Source organism: Schistocerca nitens, chromosome 2 (assembly GCF_023898315.1).
Source record: "Schistocerca nitens isolate TAMUIC-IGC-003100 chromosome 2, iqSchNite1.1, whole genome shotgun sequence".
Lineage (NCBI taxonomy): Eukaryota > Metazoa > Arthropoda > Insecta > Orthoptera > Acrididae > Schistocerca > Schistocerca nitens.
Window position 1 is genome coordinate 950,684,178 of NC_064615.1, and position 21,968 is coordinate 950,706,145.

The window sequence follows — 21,968 nt, forward strand, 5'->3', positions numbered from 1 at the left end:
CAACTCTTGTCCAGAAATTTCATCCAATGAGGATAAAGAGCACTGAAGTTACAGAAGGACACTCTTGGTGCTAGGTCACCTCTTTGGCAGCAAAAATCAGTTTGTACGCTGAGTAGTACATTGTTCTGACTGTTCCGATAGGCCTTCGCCATCTGCTGAAATGACCACGGTAGGGTCCATTGAAAGAGCTCCGCTTAATGACTGTCAGCTTACAAATTGCAGTAGATGCTGAAATGATGGCCTAGCGGGAAGGCGTTGGGGCCCTGTACCTGTGACGCTCCGTAGAGCTGTTGAATAACGGCTCCAGGTTTCTATCATAAAGTTGTACCTTAAGACTAGCTCTAACAAGTTTTTCGGAATCGTTATGTTACACCCAGTGCAGCTTCGTTCTGTATGGTAGTGACAACCAGTCAAGATTTTAAGTTGTTATTTCTGTTTCATTAACTTTCACCTAAAGAAGGTGCAAATTTAAATTTACGCTACATAAACTAAATAGGAGCCCCATCTATACTATTTCTTTATGCAACCCATAAACAACGTGAATTATTGGTAGATGAGTACGGAAACTCCGTGATAACTGTAAAAGGCAATAAAAAAATTAAAAGCCAAGTAGCGACTAACTGCTGCAAATCCTTTGTCCGTGATGTATATTACAATCACAAGTTTCGTTCATGCATTACAAAGAATAACATTCTATTTAATCACTTTCCTTCCATATTGCTCCTTTCGGAACAAAGTATTGTCTTCCGCAATACTGTTTCAAATATTCTTTCTTCAGGGAAGCGTTATCGATAAACTGTCCGCTTAATTTATAACACTCTTCAGAAATTTTACGTTTCAGATGCCTCTTACTCGTGCTTTTCCGTCTTTTTCGTCGCTATTTATCAATTCCTGTGAATGTTGTACACTTTCAGTATGCAGTACTAGTAGCTACTTCTATCATTCTGGACAAGAAACTCCATTCTTTAATTATCCTACTACTTCTTTTCCATTTATCAAGGTTAACGGTTCTACTATTCTTCGCCTTCGGCTTATCATAGTCGCCTCCTTTCTTCGGATTACGATAATTTTATTTCATCCCCCTCACAGTCATACTTTTTCACTTGCTTTACAAATACTAAGAAAGTATTGAAGTTTTCATTTATTCTTCCTTCCATAACCACACAAAAGACCAGACCAAGGTGGCCAAGCGGTTCTAGGCGCTTCAGTCCGGAACCGCGCGACTGCTACGGGCGCAGGTTCGAATCCTGCCTCGGGCATGGATGTGTGTGATGTCCTTAGGTTAGTTAGGTTTAGGTAGTTCTAAGTTCTGGGGGACTGATGACCTCAGATATTAAGTCTCATAGTGCTCAGAGCCATTTGAACCATTTGAACCAGATAACCTTCTCCGGTACCTCATTCTAGTATGTAGTTTGCAAGAGCGAGATTTCAGACCGGACGACGGATAATTTATGCATTTATCTTTCGATACCATCTTCCTTTGTTTGAAGATAATGCTTTTCTGTAAATCTGACAGTAAATCGTATACTTTATTAATTTCCAACATTTAGTAATGTAACTACATAGCTTATATGTGAGTGATAGTGGGTAAATTGGCTGCAGTAATTATATTAGGAGTTCACCTGCTTATTCCACGTCACCTGTGATTTTCTCCTTTGTGGTAAAGATTTGCCACATCTTAAAATACCTACGTCCTATCTTCATCTTCTTGTCCCTTCTTCGCCCGCATCTCGTGGTCGTGCGGTAGCGTTCTCGCTTCCCACGCCCGGGTTCGATTCCCGGCGGGGTCAGGGATTTTCTCTGCCTCGTGATGGCTGGGTGTTGTGTGCTGTCCTTCGATTAGTTAGGTTTAAGTAGTTCTAAGTTCTAGGGGACTGATGACCATAGATGTTAAGTCCCATAGTGCTCAGAGCCATTTGAACCATTTTGTCCCTTCTTCTGCACGCAACACACGTTTTCCATCTGTACATCGTACGCAGCAGGCTTTCACTTTTTATGTGAGTGAATGAGCAGTTACGATCATTAACAATTTTCTATGGTACAGTTTGGGTATATCACGTCAATCACCAATGTGTGCTACAGATCGCACTTTTTGTGCATGGTAACAAAAGCTCCATATTTTGTAAGTTACATCAGCTACATGCTAGGTATACAGAGTGTAAAACATTAATAGTATTTTTAGATTTAGCGTTTAGTAATGTCGACTGGAATATAGTCTTTGAAATTCTGGAGGTAGGATGAAATACAGGTAGCCAAAGTTATCCGCAACCTGTACAGGAAATAAGACAATATTTACAAAAGTCAGGCGTGAGAGAGAAGTAGTAGTAGTAGACAAAAGAGCAAGACAGATCTGTAACCTATCCCCAGTGTTATTCAATCCTTACATTGAGAAAGCTATGGACACCAAGCGGAAAGTTGCAAAGGGATTTAAGGTTCAGGGACAAAAAATAAAAACTTTAATGTTCGCCAATGACATTACGATTTTGTTAGAGACTGCCATGGACTTGGAAGATCAGTTGAACGGAATGGAGTATTTTGAAAAGATGTTACAAGGTGCACATCAACAAAATTATAATAAAGGTGTGGAATGTAGTGGAACTAAATCAGACGATGCTTACGGAATCATTTTGGCATGAAAATAACTGTCGATGGCCGAAGTAAAGAGCACGTAAAAATGGACACTGACTCCAGCAAGGAAACTGATTCTGAAAGAGTGAAATGTTTTACCAACTAATATATCAATATGTAATCAATTTAGTAATGCAGAGTAGTATTGGAGGGAAAATTTTAAATCGAGACAAAGGTTTGAGTGCAGTTTTCAGTTTAAAGTGCATGCAGATTGCAATAGTTATGTAGAGATGAAGAGTCTTGCGAAGGACCCAGTAGTGTGGAGACCTCCATCAAGACAATGTTCGGACTGAAGACAGCAACAATACTTGCCGGAAGGGATCATCAGAGGAAGTAGGTAGCAGGGTTTGACAAGATAAAGGTGAGATGTTATGGTTTGATAGCTTCGTCCGCTTAGACATTAAGGCATAAGTCGTTCGAAGAATATAAAGGACGTGCTTGTAGGTCTGTGGCGGAGACGTCGTCTAACTCAGTACATGACAAAACTAAGTGAAGTTGCCAGAACACATGGTCACAATGTAACTTCGTTCACTTTTTGAGTTTTTATATAACGTACAGTCTTTCCCCTTGTGTGAAGCACGTATAGCTGGCGCAAAGAATTAGTCCGACTGCGCTGGGAGGGGGGGTGGGAGGGGGGTCTGTGTGGATGTAATAAGAGATACGATGTGAGGAAATAGCATACCGGCTGTGTTAAAAAAAAAACAATTTTTAACGCAACTAGTGTGCTATTTGTTCACATCAGCATTCTTCAAAACTGTCCCTGAAACAGATATCTAAATGACAAGATTAGTCTCTGCGGTGGGCGGAGACATGTGAGGGGAAATGCTGACGTAATCGGCGCTTGACGCTACCGACAGAAACTGCAACGTTTAACTTTACCAAGAAATTTTGATACTACAGCTACTAGGTCACTGGCGATTTTAGAAATGAAAAAAAAAAAACAGGAAGTCGAATGAAGTTTTCCAGACAAATCCGATATGTGACGAAACCGAACGACGGACCCAAAGCAAAGTGTTTATGAACGTGAACCGTTTTCCCTTCAGTTCTTGCTCTAAGGGGGGGGGGGGGGGGGGGATAAGGAGGCTGCTAGCTTGCTGATGTACAGAATATCTAATAATAAATCAATACTTAAATATACAGCTCTAAAAATGGCAGTATATTTACAATGGCAGGTGCGTCGATACATTTTCCATCGAAATATCGATTTCATTTTTCGATACATCGACGGCCTATGATATTTTTAAATAAGGATTTATCGGATAACCGCTATTTTTAAAAATATCAACGGCTGCGTTTGTTGTGGTGCCGTGAGCGGGAAATATGGACTGCTGATGAATGGCATCGCTTTGTGTTCAGTGAGGAATCGCGATTCTGCAGTATACCGGATAACCGTCGTCGACAACTACGGCGGCGATCTGAGGAGAGGTCCCTTTCTCCCAGTGGGTTGGAGGGCCACAGCGGTGCTGCTTCTGTCATTATGATGTAGGGAGCCATCAGCTATGACTTCAGGTCACGACTGATGGTGACCCAGGGAACTCTGGGGGCACAACGGTTCGTCACGTACATCCTGAGCCCTCTCGTGCTACCTCTCAAGCGAAAGTATCATGGTGCCATTTTTCAACATAAGAATACTGTTCCACGCATGACACGAGTGTCTATGAAGTGCTTGTGGGCAGTGTGCCAGCAAATTTCCCCAGATCTGTCCGCAAAGGAAACGTGAGGGACTAGCTAGGATATCGGTAACGTCCCAGAACCAGTATCCAGGATATCAAGCACCATTGCCAACAGCTGTGTGCCGGCTTCGCTCAGGAGACCTTATAGTGGCCTTAGGATAGATGCCATTTCCGAACCAGAACACGCATCCAGTACGGAGAAGGTACAACTTCATAGTGATAATCGGGCTCATACAGTCTAAATTTGATTCGACTTTGCAATCACTGAAATAACATCACACGCGCTCCCAACCCTTGAAGTTGGCTTTCGAGAACTTTTAACATTGCAGCGCGTCAGCAATAGTGAATAATTTAATGATTGTGGATAATCCCCCTCGGTTGGAAATAGAAACCGGATGTTGACCTAGATTTCGACGCGGATAACCACGCCTTCTTCGGAACACATTAAAACTAAAAAATGGCTAAAGAGGCATGGTATTAATGTTGGACCATGGCTCTTTAGGCATTTTTTAGCTATACGCGCCGAAACCTAGGTCAACATCCCGTTTCTATTTGCATGCGAGGCGGATTCTTTATAATCATTAAGTTGGCTTTCTTCTCCGGTTCTGAGTGTTTAACACTTTTTTGTCATGCATTGCAGCTAGTAAGGGCTGCATCTTTGCTCCATGCAAATCAATCTGTTGCTCTTTTGTAGAGCGGCACGTATTAAACATGCATATGCTGTCACCTCTTTCCAGCTATCCTAAAAGAAAAGTAGGGAATGGTGGTTTGTCATACGTCTGGCAGGAGCATCCGCTCAACTGTAATAATCAAGGGACTTACACTCTTGCTGACATATTTCTAACCTACACTAAGTTCATAAATATCAGAAAACTGCAAGGAAAGCCATTCGCTTCTCTTTGCTCCGAAACCACTGTTAACGCCAGGAATTTCAATTCAGTTTTGAAAGACCTCCATCCATTAAGAAACATAAAATTTGAACAAGGTTTCACGGCTTGTTAACGTATGAACACAGTAATTGGTATCCAGAACCAGACAGAAACAATCTTTTTTTCTTTCTGTGCATGGCAGAGTGAAAGAAAGCATCTCTCCTTAGCTGCCTAGGCTTGCCTCATTACTCAACTGCCCTCTTCACTTCCCTCTCCCCTTCTCATACCCCCACCCCCCTTCTCTCCGCCCACTCTACGGTGTTTAGTGGTCCATTAGCGAGACATTGGAAGATACTTTGGCCTCTCCAATCCACAGTTAACAGTGTCTGAAGAAACCAAAGCTGAACCCGCTAATGGCAAAGCAAAGCTCTTCAAATTGCAAGTGACTAACAAACCGAACTACCCGCAGAGCTCAGTCTAGGCACATTGCTTCAATTAAAGCAAGATGAAGGTTTCATATGCAGTTGGTATACACACGTTGGTTGTGTAAGTGCTATGACGTCTTTATAGGTACATACACATAAATATTCGTCAACAATTGTGTCATGTACCGCAGCCACGATATGTGCTTTTTCAGTTAGTGGCAAAGAATTATTTTAAATAGAAATAATCATGATCATGTTGAGCTCCACAACTGACACACTAACATTAATGATAACCACCACAGTTATGTTAATACACATTTACTGGGTCACAGCCGGCTTCATTCTTTTAGAACATTATCAGGTTGCGGAGTTGTGCCAGTATCATGAAACAAAACGTCTGGTTAAAGGAAAAACGTTACGTATTACAATCAAATCTTTTGTTCCCTCATACTGGCGCAGTTCGGCAATGTGATCATTTTCTAAAACAATGAGACCTGTCATGACAATTAATCTATATTAATACAGCTGTGATGGTTTTGATTAATCACCAATAATTTAATTAGAACAGTATCACAGAGAGTAATCTGAGTCACTGGCCCTTTTTCTAAGCTCGCACTGAACGTGAATTTCTCGCCCACCAAAGAGCACCAGCGACTGCAGAAAAGTAACTATTCATCTCGTATATAAGAAGGGAAAAAGAAAGGATGGGCGAACCTATACACCATTTTTTTTTTTTTAGAGAGAGAGAAAAGAGCTGCTCTCCAAAAATCTGCATGGACTTACGAAGCATAGCTCTGGACTTACGAAGCATAGCTCTTGCGAAGTACATATCATTCTTCACCTTGCAGTGACTGTTATTTATGAAAGTTTGCTTTCTGTTCTTTGTTTGCTTTAACAATAAATAAGTTTTAAAGAACTCTACCATGAGCAAAATACATTTTCTTGTTCTTCTAAACACGTACATGTTTCAGTGAGGTTTCATCATCAGAGAGTTTAGATTTGTTTCCTTAACGGCACATGTTGCTGCTTATGTCACCGTCTGTCTTTCACAGTGGAGCCGAAATACTAATACCTTTTATCACCCGAAGTTTTGTAGCTACGAGATTGTCAAAATTCTTTCATCCGTGTACCAAACTCTTGAACGTACCTCAAACAGCTACATAGTGAGAGGCGTGTTACATTGGCACATACAACATTTGGAATGTATGCCCATTGGCGATGGTAAAATAAATTTCTTGTGACGAGGGCCTCCCGTCGGGCAGACCGTTCACCTGGTGCAAGTCTTTCGAATTGACGCCACTTCGGCGACTTGCTCGTCGATGGGGATGAAATGATGATGATTAGGACAACACAACACCCAGTCCCTGAATGGAGAAAATCTTCTACCCAGCCGGGAATCGAACCCGGTCCCCTTAGGATTGACATTCCGTCGCGCTGACCACTCAGCTACCGGGGGCGGACAGTGATGATGGTGATACATTATCGAAACAAGAATGGGTGGAGAACACGAGAAACTATTTTTCCCTAGATAGAAACCTTCATAACATATTTACAACTCGTTCCTTTCATATAGAGTATCTTATGAACAATGGTTGTTTGCCACCTGGCAGAGTTGCGATTGCTCCAGGAAATATGATAGAAAGGATTCTCTACTTCATGTACATAAACCATTTATCGTTTTAGATAGGCATAGGTCTGAGACTGTTTTGCTGAAAAGCAGATTTGTACTGTCGTTGACTGACTGTAGGGGTATTCACGCTTAGATGGGCAGAATTTCATTTTGCTGTGATGTGTGCAGCTTCCTATAAATGGAACGAGCACAATTATCAGCTCTAGTGATGGTGAATAACGTACCACAGTTTTTTCGGAGAGCTCTGGAAAAATAGCACTTACCTGCAGAGGAGATCGCTTTTGCTAAGCGTGATTGAGTACCGCTCGAGGGTTTGGTACCCCCTACCAGGATAAGATTAAAGAAAGATATCTCTGTGTGACGTGTGAATCAATGTGCCGGGTTCTTGCTCAGAGCAGTGTTGTGTATGTGTTATGGATGAAGGAAAGAGAGACGCTAAAACAAGAAGATGCGCACAGCTTACTTCCCTCGAGTAGCAACGAGTGGAGTAGTGAGCTTAACGTCCCCTACGGCGGCGAGGTCTCCATCAGCAATTTGATACAATTTAATGAGACACTGCTGAGTGCTTTAGAAAAATTATACAGAATTTTTTACCTCCGGATATTCGCTGACGACCATGTGATCACTGCTGAAGATAATGACGACTCTAGCTATGTTTGGGGAAACTGAAGCGTGTGATACGTGCAATTTAAAAACACCTGTACAGAAACCTGAAAATGTGACAATGAATGGTGACGAACGCTACGATTTACATGCCAGGAATATTAGTATTAAATGACGTTCTTCCTTTAAATAGGTTAGCTACACCGGCTAATGGAAAAAATGTAGAAGACACAATGTTGCGTAAGGGAAATATGTTCTTACGCAATTAAACTCAATCCTATGGAGTAATGAAATCGCAGACAAAACGAAAAATGTTGGAAGTTTGAGAAATAAAAAAAGAGAGAAAATTATCAACTAGTAGTCATGGGATAGGAGTACTGGAGTGTCTAGATTACGCCACTTCAGAAATGAAGAATTTCGGAAAGGATGGAAGTGGGAATGAAAGTGACGAAACTGTTGAGAAGAGAAGGTTACTATGGTATGGCCATTTACAACGAATGAAGCAATACCTGTCAGGTTATGGAGTCGCACTGAAAAGGTTGCGTTGGCATTAGGTTTCAGTCTCCTTAGAAGCCAGCTTTTTAGCTTTTAACCCTCCCGTGACAGAGATACAAGCGGCCGGAGTAAAAATCAGTAAGAAAATCTTAAAACTTCTACCTCACTGCTTTCAGTATACCAAGGTCTAATGGAGAGAAACCTGTGGCACTACACACTTGATAATGCCTTTCCGTGCTTCTATATACATAAGTTTTTGTGTTTTGTGAAAACATAGTTTCCTTCATAAAATTTTGGAACTGAGTAATTTATTAACTGGGTGTCTTTATACATCTGTTCTAAAATACTTTGACAATAGAGTTCATGGTAACACAAACCATATCAAAGGCCAACGTGTGCAATATCTCACTATTCGTGAAGCTTTAATCATGCTTGCGTTACAGATATTTTAAATTTGTTAAGTAGACTCTTGCCATAATGTTATCGCAGTGCACATTTTAATAGCGTTTTCCCGGTATCTTATCGGACAAAAGTTAGGATATGAGAAGCTATGTACAAGTCCTTTTAAATGATGTTGTAATGAAGAATATGCTTGAAATTAAAACAAAAAAGTGGACTGTTAGTATTAGCTACAGAGTAAAGCAGTGAACTTACTTTTGGAGTACAGCACTACATGGCCGAGAGACATGAACTGTGGGGAAATCAGAACAGTTTCTCCTCAGAATGGGCGAGGAAAGGGATATATATGGAAAACACTGACAAGAAGGAGGGAGAGAATGATAGGACATTTGTTAAGGCATCAGGGAATAACTTTAATGGTACTAAAGGGAACAGCCGGCCGGAGGGGCCGTGCGGTTCTGGGCGCTATAGTCTGGAACCGAGTGACCGCTACGGTCGCAGGTTCGAATCCTGCCTCGGGCATGGATGTGTGTGATGTCCTTAGGTTAGTTAGGTTTAATTAGTTCTAAGTTCTAGGCGACTGATGACCTCAGCAGTTAAGTCGCATAGTGCTCAGAGACATTTGAACCATTTGATAAGCCACTCAAGAAACACATCGGCTGTGGAAACGTATTCCTTCCTCCTGCGTGCTTGGTTGAAACTCGGCAACGTTGTAGCATGTGACTATCAACCCTGTGATAGTAGCGTTACTCGCTGAAATGACACAGAATTATCCTGCTAAATTAATTTGATATTTTCTTGGTATTTCAATTAAATTTGTTGTACGAATTTCACTTACTGTGTGTCCTCTAACTATCAAATGCATGTTTCTAGCACAGGGAGGTCATTCCAAGCAGAAACTACAACCAATGAAGCTTCAATTTTGCAACTGGTTGGCTGTTCACTGCTTCTACAAGAAGTTGTCAGAATTTTCATCCAGTGTGGTGTACCTGCGTTCCAATAAAATCATTACAAAGTCACATGTGAAGTTTGCTGGTCTGGCGGATTGATGGTTAGGTTGGTATACTTGGCGTCTCGGTTCCATTCTCACTTCAGACGACTATTTTTAATGGGCACTAAAAAACGCCTTCAGAAGTTTTAAACATGGCTGCATGGTCAGCGACCGTTTACAAAGTAAAATTAAAGCAATAACAGCCCTCGGTCTCAAAAATTTTTGCGACCGAGGACTGTTATTGCTTTAATTTTACTGTTTAGCTCTGGTTTTTCTCGTTCCGAGTACATATTTAACGTCATGTCCCTTCTCAGACGACTAGAGGTTTGGTTAGGTCACAGAGGTGGAAGCAGCAGTATATAGACTTCACCACCAGTAAAATTAGTTAAACTTGTAATTTTGTTTGTTAATAAACGACATGCCATGTAATGTCACACGCCAGCTTTTAAAGATTGAGATGCTGAATGTACTAGTTCTGGCCTGGTATTCGTACTCGGATTTGCGCTTTCGTTGGACTTGATCCCTTCAAGACGATGGATTTAAATCAATTCGTTGTTTGCTCAAGATTCCAAATTACTCAATGTCTACACTTCGTATCTTGGTCCAGCATAAAAAATTCTGTCATGCCTTTTCAAGTTCTAGCATTAGCACACTTAAAACTGCAGGTGGAAAATAATTATGATTTTTATCGTCTCTTCATTCGCTGTCAACAGTAACTGTTCCGGCGTAACCACAATCGCTGAAACGAATAGGAAGAACGTAACAGCAGAGAAGGCTGTGAGACGACGTCAACAAATAGCCCGCTGACAAGGACCGCTCCACGACAGGAGCGGCATCTACAAGAAGAGAATATAAGCGCCGCTCCCGCCAGCCTCGGTGGATATTAGTGGACAGGATTCGCAGAGTATTAGCACGGCCTAGCACTGTTGTACGACATCAGATTGTAGTGCTCTACATCCATGGCTTGTTTGAACATTGTGTATAGCAAGGACTCGTATTTATGTTGCATGTCACCCATCGCTTGCGACACCTTTGTGCATTAAAGTATTGTCAATCTGCTTTCCAGAAAAAAAGCTACTTACGTTATTTGCTTGAACTGTTGTACAGCATTCTGAAAACGCAGAATCCATTAAGCATCCTATATGAGACGAGTGGGCAAGACCAAACAGTAACACTATAGGATGGTTTCGTCTCTCAGTCAGAGACAGAAGTTTGTCATATCATTTCAACTTACTATTTGCCACTCCTAGCTGCTGGTGGAAAAAGAATCTGATAATGTCTCCCCGTGCGTAGTAAACGACAATGTGTGCGGGGTTCGAGTCACAGTCAGCACTTAACTCTTAGCCATGTTGTTTTCAGGACAAACATGCGCACATCTCGCTACTGGTGGAATAACATTACATGTGATGTCCCTTTTCACTAGAGAACAACGGTGATAGATGCCGAGTTCCATTCCAGAAAATTATTCATTCATCTCGTCATTTCAGGTTCAGAAATCTCGCTACTACTGAAAAAAATTCGATATGTAACATCTGATTGTGCTTGGTTAACAATCCATTTAGGTGCTGTGTTAGAATCTCCGTCCAACACAACTTTACAGTACGCCATTTCAAGTTTGTGCTTGAAAATGAAACCATATTTAACACCTATTGTGGTTAGAAGTGGCAGTAGTTGATCAATAGAAGTCCCGGGTCAGTATAAAGATGTTCGTCATGTAGTTTCAATTTCAGATTTACTAACTGATACTTGTTAAAAATTGGGTATTTTACGTTTCTTGATGCCTAGTTAGCTATGAAGATCAGCCCCGTGCTTGAATCTCGGTGAGGTATGAAAGCTGTGCTCGATTTTCGTTGCCTGTAGATACTGCGTTTGTATCCATGTCCAGAACAGATCAACTGATCATGTCTTTTAAAATTCAGTCATATACACAACTAGGTGCTCATGATTTTAATGTCACATTGCATTAAATAACAAACTCGGTAGGTGACTTTCGAACTTCACATACATCGACGAGCTAACATGAATACACTGAAATGACTAGTGATTCGTTGTTGATGGTAGGGTTTCCATAGAGCACTTGACGCTGTTAATCGAGGTTTTCTAACTGGTTAGTTCACTAATCACTTAATGCAAATGGCGAGTGGTGGTTTGATAATCTTCGAATTATCGAATTATCATCGAACAATCAGCGTCCAGATGTACTTAAAAAATCGGTTACTCCAAAAAAAAAAAAAAATAGTTGAAATAGTTATGCGGAAGGTTTACGGAATGATTTACGCGGCTAAGTTATGGGAAGAGGCCCCGCTGGAAAGTTATGTGCGCTGCATGCAAGTCAGTCGGAACGTAGTTCAGACCGTTCGTATATTTTTGAGCATTATATTCCATTGAATACCTGGTTTTGACAGATGGAGAATAAGAATAGAATATACAAAAAGAATAAAAATATAAAATTTACGTCAGCTGTTACGAACAACACTCTGAACAAGATGGATGTAATGTAATAAAATGTGTCCACTACATTACGCGGTTGCCGACTTGGACGTGGATCTATGGACGTACTAACATACCTTGCCTTGTCAAACTTTAGTCAGTCTTACATGCAGGAAAACGGAGAAAACTCAGACATGAACTTCCCTGGTTAAAATACTGTGAAAGTTCCGCATATACAACTTATTGCACAGCTGTTCATTGAGAACGTTGTCGGAGTTTGCCATGTAAGCACATAATCCGTGTCTCATCTTGGATATTTAATAGTCTACCTTGTCTCTAAGTAATCTTACGTTGCTACTGTAGTGTATACAATACCTTCTTTGTAATCGATGTTAATACGGATACATTTGATACTTCATACTCTGTATCAGACGCCACTGACGACGATATGCTATAAGACCGATTACCACTCTGGCAATCGGGTACTTCTGAAGCGCAGCTCAAGGTGTACATAAAGATGCAGAGCATCCAGCGTACAATATTTGCACAGGAATGAGCTAGGAACCGCGGCCGTGAAGGCGGGTTGTAACATTTGGCCGCACTAAAGGTTCAAACCCGTCTCAGTGCTGACTAGTCTATAATCAGGTGGTGGAAGAAATTTTCGTCGTCAGAGTTTGTCCAATAAGGGAAGAATAGTTGACTACACACTGGCCCTGATCGCTATGCATAGATTCCTGGTTAACTAATGTAGACGTAATGTGTTGGGAAGTGGGACACAATATCTGTAAATCGTAGATGGTTACATGGATGACGATACAGGCTGTTTCATCGGTGTGTTACTTGGTGAGAGGGATAGGCTACGAACCAGCACCAGACTTCCGGATATGCAAGGACTTTACTTAGTAATAAAATGATAAATCAGACACGCGAACCATCAAAGTGTCGTTCGGTCTAAATGCTTATTCTAATATATGAGATGTATGAAACGTGCTAAAAATTCTTTCAGGCGATTTATACAGATGGCTTAAGTAGTAATTTTTTTCTTTTGCTCCAGGAAAAACCAGTATTGGCAGTGTTTAAAACCGGCACTAAATCTGCTCAGTTGACGGTTACTTTTTGTATCATATTTTGTGGAACTATATTAGCATCTATCGGCCTTGCAGACGACCGATGATAACAAAAACATCAGGTCTTTCATGCTTCTCTCCATAATCGGATTACTTACACCGTCACTGTGACTTACACTATGTGATCAAAAGTATCCGGACACCCCCACAAAAAACATAAGATTTTCACATTAGGTGCATTGTGCTGCCACCTAATGCCAGGTACTCTATATCAGCGACCTCAGTAGTCATTAGACATCGTGAGGGAGCAGAATGGGGCGCTCCGCGGAACTCACGGACTTCGAACGTGGTCAGGTGACTGGGTTCCGCTAGTGTCATAGGTCTGTATGCGAGATTTCCACACCTAAACATCCCTAGGTCCACTGTTACCGATGTGATAGTGAAGTGGAAAAGTGAAGGGGCACGTAAAGCACAAAAGCGCACAGGCCAACCTCGTCTCTTGGTGACGGAGACCGCCGATATTTGAAGAGAGTCGTAATGAGTAATAGGCAAACCTCTATCCAGACCATCACACAGGGATTCCAAGCTGCATCAGGATCCACTGCAAGTACTATGGCAGCTAGACGGGATGTGAGAAAACTTGGAGTTCATGATCGAGCGGCTGCTCATAATCCCACGTCACGCCGGTAAATGCCAAACGATGCTTTGCTTGGTGTAAGGAGCTTAAACATCGGGCGATTGAACAGTGGGAAATCATTGTATGGAGTTACCAATCACGGTACAGAATGTGGCGATCCTATGGCAGGGTGGGGGTATGGCGAACTCCAGGTGAACGTCATCTTCCAGCGTGTGTACTGCCAACAGTAAAATTCGGGGGCGGTGGTTTTTTCACGGAGGGGGTTTGTACCCGTTGTTTTGCGTGACACTATCGCAGAACAGGCCTACATTGATGTTTTAAGCACCCTCTTGCTTCCCTCTGTTGAAGAGCAATTCGGGAATGGCGATTGCATCTTTCAACCCGATCGAGCACCTGTTCAAAATGTATGGCCTGTGGTGGAGTGGTTACACGACAATAACATTCCTGTAATGAACCGGCCTGCACAGAGTCCTGGCCTGAATCCTACAGAACTACTTTGGGATGTTTTGGAACGCCTTCGTGCCAGGCCTCACCTCTCCTCAGTGCAGCACTCCATGAAATACGGGCTGCAATTCCCAAATAAACCTTCCAGCACCTGATTAAACGTATGCCTGCGATAGTGAAAGCTGTCATCAAGGCTAAGGGTGGGCCAACATCGTATTAAATTCCAGCATTACCGATGGAGGGCGCCACGAACTTGTAAGTCATTTTCAGCTAGGTCTCCAGATACTTTTGTTGACATAGTGTATATTGCTAGAAAAGGAATGAGGATCAACATCATTTGCTATGTTGTTAGTACGATTCTATTAGCTTATAACAAATGATGTACAACAACTGGTTAACGTAATAAGAGAAAACAGTGAATCAATGCGCCGGAATATTAACTTTAAAAGTAGATAATTCGTTATCTTCTCAATGAACTTTAATTTCTTTCAAAATTCTAATTACGAGGGCTGTTCGGAAAGTAAGGAACGATCGGTTGCGAAATGGAAACCACAGTGAATATCTGAACTGTTTTCTTTGCACATTTAGCTACACCTCCCAGGTGCTTCTGTACATAGTCGCCGCTCCGACTTAGACATTTGTCGGAACATTATACCAAATTTCCAACACCGTCGTCATAGAAACCGTCTGTGCATTCCGATAATTATCTATGCCTGTCCATAGCGCGTAGTCTGCGCCTAAGTGTTGTCTTCGTATCCAGCGTTTCATGTGAACAGAGATGATACTCAGGACGAGCCAATTAGGGCTGTGTTGTGGGTGTTCGAACACTTCCCATCGAAAAGGCTGCAGGAGTGTCTTCACTGTCCCTGCAGAATGCGCCTGAGAATTGCCATGAAGAAGGAAGTTCGTGGCAGTTGCGTTAGGTGGGCTGCATTAATTAAGGCGAAGCCTCTTAGCGGGCCCTCTTACTTGGCGGGAGACATTGTTGTTGTAGGCACCTTTACTCGCTCACAGTGCGCCCACAACTGAAAAGAGCCTCTTGATGAGATTGACGGGCATACTAGAGACACTACCCTAAACGTCTGTGAGAAGCTTTGTCGAATTTTCACAGTGGTTTCCATTTCGCGATCGATCGTTCCTCACTTTCCGAATAGCCCTCGTATATTGTTGAACTGCAACGGAAAGACCAGTTAAGTTTCACTACCTGGGCCCACGGCTGTCCAAGGAAGAACTCCTAATAACAAGTGTACTGCACTGAAAAAGCGCGAAGGCTTAGTGATGGCATGTTTGAATCTTGACTTAGACAAAGGAGTAGAGACAATTTATTACACTGAAGAAGGTGGACAATCAACAAAACAAAAACTTTTGAGTCGGAATACACCACAGAACATTTAAGATATCGTGCTCGGCGTAAATGACAAATGAGGAAATCCTTCATCATGTCAGTGGAGACAGAGGAATATCCAGTATATTTAAGAAGATAAAAATGTTGTAGGGACATATTTAGTACTCATTAGAGCTGGCGACTGGACTGGAGCCAAAGATGTAACGTCGCTCTTAGTGTCTTTGGTGCATACTCCTGTGTAATCTCTCGGTATGAAGTGTCTGCTTACACCCACCGGTGAGTGAGTAGCCTGCACTTCTGTGCTGTTCAGTGCTCACACATATCCTAATTTGCAAAGCCTCTGATAATTAGGTCACAGTAGTTTCAAGCTTGGGATGGAATCACTCTGTGGAAAAAGTGATCCGAAACATCCAGTAATGGATATGAATAGGAGGAAGCATAAAATCACAATTTGTATTATAAATTATATTAATCTTTACTAGTTTCGCGTGCTTTTTTCACGCATACAAAAATGCACATTTAGATTGCCTACACGAAGCATGTGGAGTCCTTAATGTTGCTCTTGATTCTTTTTGTAAGCGTAACTGACGTAATATTTCATTTAACGGAACGTAACTTACATACGTACTCCAATTTGTAATAAACCTGTAACTTTATTAAATGTTCTGCAGATGAACGAACGCGATTTACCGGTAAAATATGTACAACTCAATAATGTTAAAATCAAATGTACGTGGCGACTCTCGTTAGTTACCCCACATTGTTGTTCAGTAGCTTCATGCATGAGACGCAACAACCGTGTTTCCACTGTATTCTACCAAAATTTACTTGAGCACCCTTGTAGGAAAACGATGTCAGTATGGTGAGCAAAGTCCAGGACTGCCCTTTGTATTATGTAGCAAACCTAAATGGGCGCCTTCAGTAGATGAGTGTCAAAACACGTTAAACATTTAAAGAATAATAAAATGTCTGACTTCCTAAATAATGCTTGCTTGCTGTAGCTCCTACGTTAATAATCACTTCTGCCTCTATAGATCTCAGCTCGTTTGATAAGAATGGTACTGGAGGTGGTCCACCGGTAATCCTTTGGATGTGTAATCTGAAGGCTGACACTTCAAATCCCTACGTTCCAACTAGCATTAGGTTTTCCATCCCTCTTCTAGATCGCTTCACGAAAATGTCAGGAAGGTCGCTCAAAAGGACACAGACGGTTTTCTTCCTTGTCTTTATCTTATCAGCTTCTTCTTCATCAATAACGGCATTGTTGTTGGTGAGACATTAAATCTTAATCTCCCGAATTCTTTGGCCATGGAAGAGTATCTTTCTAAATTGAGCCCACCCTGTGCTGCTAATCACCTTCCCATATGGGCAGAGTGCAGAAATCACTCAGAAGGACCTCAAAAGCGAGTCCAAATACGTGGATAGTCTTCCGTACAGGTCCCGCATATTCCACAGTTACGTCACGAATGTGTCCATCAGAGTGATGGAATTTAAAACCACTTCTAATTTCAAGCAGAATTCTATCACATATTTCCTCGTTAACCAGTTTCACATACACAGCATTGCTCACTATAGACAGGTAGTTGCCAACAAGATCATTATAATCATTATTTATTTCATCTTTGATAAGCGGTTCGAGTGTCTTCAGTCAAGCATATTCAGTCCGAAAGTTGATCTTCAGTGTCGATTTGCAGTGGGTGAAAGCCATTATCCTTCTAAGACAATACAGCGCTCTAAGATGGCTGAATTTCGTAAACCACACCGTGCGCGAGATGTGCGATGAGGATGTAAATAAGACAAGTGTGCCGCTATGATGCAGAACACAGAATGTGCCGCTTCGCTCATCTGGGCGGGATCTCTGACCGACTCGACTTTCCATCTTATCGCACTCTGCAGTGCAGCTTTCCGCGTCCATTAACCCCTACTGGCAAGTGATTGATTACTGCAGGAGTTTGGACGATACTAGTGCATATCATTGGTGGACTGTCGGAGGATTCATGATGACTTGCACACAGTTCGCAGTTGCTGCAATAATGGCAGCTTGCTTCAAATGTAAATGAAGTTAAAGTGGATAGGTAAGGAAAGGGTCCCGGTATTCTCTAATACAGTATTGATAATATTGCGACATGAAATTAATTTTTAGCCGGCCGAAGTGGCCGTGCGGTTAAAGGCGCTGCAGTCTGGAACCGCAAGACCGCTACGGTCGCAGGTTCGAGTCCTGCCTCGGGCATGGATGTTTGTGATGTCCTTAGGTTAGTTAGGTTTAACTAGTTCTAAGTTCTAGGGGACTAATGACCTCAGCAGTTGAGTCCCATAGTGCTCAGAGCCATTTGAACCATTTGAACCAAATTAATTTTGCACATAACATAAGTTGTAGGGAAGGTGAATGGCCAGCCTCGGTTTCTTGCGGGAGTAGGGCACTTACGAAGGATACACGGTACAGAACACTTGCGGCACCCATTCTCGAGTACTACTTCAATTTTTTGGGTTCCCACTGTAATGAAACTGGACATCGTTCCTCGCTCACCAAGGGTGAAGAACACGATCCATCAATCGTAGAATGCAGACTTTCATGGCAAGGGTATTTGCGTCCTTGGTGATTTTTGTTTTATGGGCATTAGGTATTCGGCATTGCTGATATCATCACGGGCTAAAATAACTCAGAAAGCAGTTACCATCTCAAACGAGGTCAGCAAGCCGGACTCTTGCACGTATCAGTGCAACAGTCCGTGACGTCACCAAACTGTTGCAGGGGCCAACGTGATATACGGGCCCTGTGACGTATCTCACAGCACGTGACACTACAGGTCTTATGAATTATCCCGAACGTCTCCAGGGGGGAGCATCAAAGTATTTCAGACCACTTTAATACTTTGTAGCTCCACGTTTAAATAAAATCACGCTCTCGCTAACATATGGAAAGTTAAGAACTTTATTGGTTATCTTTTCATTGACATACTGGTTTCCCTCCTGGCCTCCGACGTAGTCGAACGTTGGGTGACGTCACAAATTCGTTGCGAGGGCCCCTTTTTCCAGCGAGCCCCAATCACTGCCAAACATCGTGCACTAGTGCCGGCGTATATTATGGAACTTGTAGAGGGGACGAGTTGGTTCTGTTTGATTTATAGGTATTTAGCACTAAAACCCCCAACTTGTCTATTTTCAGTCGATCTTCATTTCTGTTGAAGTTGTTTTTGCATTTTTGAATGTCTGTGGGTCCATGAAGACGCTAGTGTAGTAATGATTGGATCTCAAGAAAACCACAACATGTATAGGAGCAACGAAGTCGGTGGTTCTCTACTTCCAGTGCATGAACGGCTACAACCGATCTATTGGTGCTACCCAGACGGTAGTAATTCTCGAGCCCCTTAAGGTGGAGGTTAATGCTTCTATTTGTAATTCCAATATACACTTGACGGCATGCGCAGGGAATTTTATACACTGCTTCTTCGCAGTGTTCAAATATCCGCCCACCTTTCTTCTTGGTTTACACACTGTACGAAAAAGATGTCTGCTGATTACACTGCTGATAACAGTTTTTACAAATTGGAGGAACATTTTCTCTTTCGTTGATTGTCTTTTAGTAGAAGCTCCAGATCTTTTAGCGGGTAGTGCCCTATTTTTCTTTTTGTCAGAGTAACTGTTTACTCTGAAGGCAGAGTAATCGAGCTTGTCCTTAAGTACTGAAGTCACAGATATTTTTAGCTCGGTCCTCCAATGTGTCAATTACTTCTTTTATACTTGGGATGATGACCGGAATCTCTGCAAATGTATCTATCCGTGTCAGTGGAATTTCTGTAGACTTTTTGCCCGAAGCTACCGTGGGGATTCCCAAGTACCTCCAAGAATGAAATTTGGCCTTATTTCCCTTTTTCCATAGTGAACTTTATAATATAATTAACATCATACAGAAAATTTTGAAATTAACAGTTTTTCTCCATGAGGTCAAAGAAATTCAAAAGCAGAGAAACAATTGCATCAGAAAAGGAAGAGGATTAAAATTGGACAAATTCATATGAACAGTTCGGCTTTCGGACATCGTTTGAGATCGTAACTGCTTTCTGTGTCGTTATAGCCTCTGACGATGTCTCCAGCAATAGAAGAAGGAACATTGGGCAGAGAAATATACCCTGGGGCACAAAACACGTATCACCAAATACGATTTACCAAGTAATATTTTCGCAACTTGTTAGTAGCAGATTGCTTACATTAAGATTAGATGAGTGTAGCTACTAGACACTTTTCTTACATTTATAGGTTAATTACTCTCGAGAATATGAATAATTTAACAATTTCTGCGGAAAATGCTCTTCTTGCACATTTATTACAGGAAGACGAGAATTTTTAACATCTTTCCATTACAAGATTTTTTGTAATCAAATTATTTCAGCTAATTGTCTTTAAAGTTAGTTTTGTAATTTTTTGTTGAAAATACCTTTGTACATATGTTTTGGGAATACGTTGCTGTTGATCCAGCTCGAGTCATAAATGAGTTTTATTAAAATGTGGTCAAGACAACAATAAAAATAGTTTATGCCGGCATATGAAGTGTGTCATTTATGAACGAAATGAGTTGTATACTGTAAAATAACTGCAATAAGAGTCACTGAATGACTCATGATTTCTCTGAGCAGTTTTGATATGCAGTTTTTGTTAGCAGTACTGGAGAGTTTGCTGTTGGACGTGGCAATGTATAATTGTTTTAATTAATGTCTGCAATTTAGTGCCTGTGCGTTAATGATCGCAGGAAATCTTGAATCAAGTAGAAAATGACTATACATTTAATCGTATACGTGAAATTGGAGAAACTAAAAATTCCTTTTGCAGTGAATTAAATCAGCGAACGAGACAAGAGAGCCATTTGCTGGATATTATACGAGAAAAGATAAGCAAATGGCATAATCACTTGCCTTATCATTTTTGTGATCCTCAAACCTAAGAGTCGTTTGATGCAGCTCTGAACGCTAGTCCATCCTGTGCAAGCCATGTCTACGTAATTACGACAAATTATATTCATTAGAAGATGCTTTACTCCCTCTGCCCTCCCCTATTCCCCCCCCCCCCCCCCCCCGCCATCTCACACACATACACTTGCTTGAAGGGTTCGTTGATCTCTCAGGGTGTTTTCTCTCAACAGACCGCTACTCTTAGTCTGACTGTTCCTTAATTTTCTTTTTCTCACATTCAGATTGAGTACCTCCTGATTAGACCCACCCATGTCATCTTCGGCGTTCTTCTGTAGCTTCAAATTTCAAAAGCTTCTATTCTCGTCTTGTCTGAACTGCTTATTGTCCATCTTTCACTTACGTACAAGGCTACATTCCAGAAAAATGCCGTGCGTAAGGACTTCCAAACCTTAAGTTTATCAAATTTGATTCCATACGGAACTGTCGTGCAAGCAACTGTATATTACAAGGAATGATATCAATACAGCAATCAGTCGCACTCCCATTGGTTTTTTATTATTCTTTTTATATTATTCTTGCTATAGCTGAAATCTGGATATTTAAGAATAAGAAACTGATTGCTGTATTTCTGTCCTTCCTTACTTAAATTTATATGTGACGTAAACAAATTTATCTTTACGGACTTCCAGCGTATTGGAAGAATTGCAGGTCAGCAGCTTCTGTTACTCAGTACAACGAAAAACCAGCCAAAGTCGAAAATTTCACTTTTTTTATTTATTCGATGTCTAGTTGATTTTCAAATCATCGTAGCACACAGTCAAAATGGTGTTGCGGAAAATACAGAAACCATATCAAAAATATAAACGTAATATGAAATGCAATTTGTTACCACAAACGTTGACTGGTTTTTCGTTGCACTGAAATTTATCTTGTTTAGAAATTCATTACATGCTGTAGCCAGTCAGCATTTTAAATTCTCATGAGTTTAGTAGCGATACACGACTACTACTTTTAGTGCCCCATTTTCTGATCTAATTCCCTCATCATCGTCTAATTTAGTTCGACCTTTGTTTTACTTTTGTTGATACTCAAGTTATAACGTCTTTTCAAGACGCTATCCATTCCTCTTCCAAGAACTTTGCTGTCTCTGAGAGAAATTTAGTGTCAACGGCAAACCATAAAGTTTTTATTTCTCCTCCCTGGCCTTCAATCCCTTTTCCGAATTATTACTGTTTGCTGAATGTGCAGATTGAATAACATTGGGGGGAGGCTACAACCCTGTCTCCCTCTCTCCTCAACTAAGAGTTCCGTTTCATTCCCTTCGACTCTTCTGCGTCTCGCTTCTAAATGAACATAAAATACACAACATCTAAACAATCCTCTTACTTTGTATTAAGGCACGAGGCAATACCCACCACATAGACT